Consider the following 1,002-nt stretch of genomic DNA (forward strand, 5'->3'; position numbering starts at 1 on the left):
CCCCCCCCGGCCCGGCCCCCCCGGCCCGGCCCGGCCACCGCGGGCAGCGCCCGCAGCCCCGGGGGAAGCCGCCCCGGGGGGCGAGGGGGAGGGGAGGAAAAAGGGGGGGGGGAGCGAAAAAAGTCTCACTTTTCGCCTTTGCGAAATATTTTAAGGATGTTCGGGGAGCCTTTTGCAGCATGGAGGTGGCTGCCTGCCGGGCGGCGAGTATGCAGCCCATATTGGCACGGCCGCTGCGCGAGGGCTGCCGTCTCCTCCCAAGGTAAGTTTGTGATTTTAACCGAAAATAGCCGCGGCTGCGTGCGTTTTCTGCCGGGTTTTGGTGCTGCCGGGGGTTTTCGTTGTGCTGGCGAACAAAACAGCCTTGTATTTGCTCGGCTCTGCCGTGTATTCCACCCAGCGATGTCTCCTTAATTTCGACAATTGCTGAAGTCAGTTTTGTTTCCTCTTTAAAATTTAATACTCGCGAAGCTTAACAACAATATAAGTTCAATTTAAGACTGTAAGAACTGGGATATTCTCGAGATCAGTATTTTTTTTTTTTTTTTCGCTTCTGGCTTTTTCTTTCCATTACCGAGTTATAAACGTGCTCATGAGCAAATATTTTACAGTCTTTTTAAATGTAGCGCAGCTCTGGGGTATAAAGCAGCATATTCCGCTGCTCTGAGGTCTGGTGGTGGCTTAAAGAGTTTACAATGCCGTTTGTGATGGCCCTTGATGGCTCACTTCGCTCTGAAGTAAGCGGGGAGGGGGGGAGCTGCCCTTGCTATGAGGAAGGTGGCGATTGACATGACAGGGTTTCTATTAAGTTATGTCTATTACTAAACAGCGACCTTTTTATTTGCAAATTAGCGCTCTTGGGGCAATTCGCTTAAAGCATTAGTTATATAAAGCTCCTTGTTGCACCACGCTTCGTGTAGGGCGGCTTTTTGGTGGGGGGGGGGGAAGGGGGGAGTTATTTGTTTGGTTTTTTTTTTTTTTTAAATTTCCTCCCAGAAGGTG

General features: G+C 50.7%; 1 protein-coding gene across 2 annotated transcripts in view; it reads left to right on the top strand.

Annotated features, from left to right (window-relative positions):
• The window catches only part of EPC1 (enhancer of polycomb homolog 1), a 60,701-nt gene that overhangs the window by 437 nt on the left and 59,262 nt on the right, over positions 1 to 1,002 (top strand). For both annotated transcript variants that reach the window (XM_026048760.1, XM_026048759.1), the window contains exon 2: positions 156 to 262. The gene's annotated coding sequence lies outside the window, so the exon portion shown is untranslated. The remainder of the gene's footprint in view (positions 1 to 155; positions 263 to 1,002) is intronic.

The sequence above is a fragment of the Nothoprocta perdicaria genome, unplaced genomic scaffold (genome assembly GCF_003342845.1).
Source record: "Nothoprocta perdicaria isolate Ctin4 unplaced genomic scaffold, notPer1 scaffold_57, whole genome shotgun sequence".
Classification (NCBI taxonomy): Eukaryota; Metazoa; Chordata; class Aves; order Tinamiformes; family Tinamidae; genus Nothoprocta; species Nothoprocta perdicaria.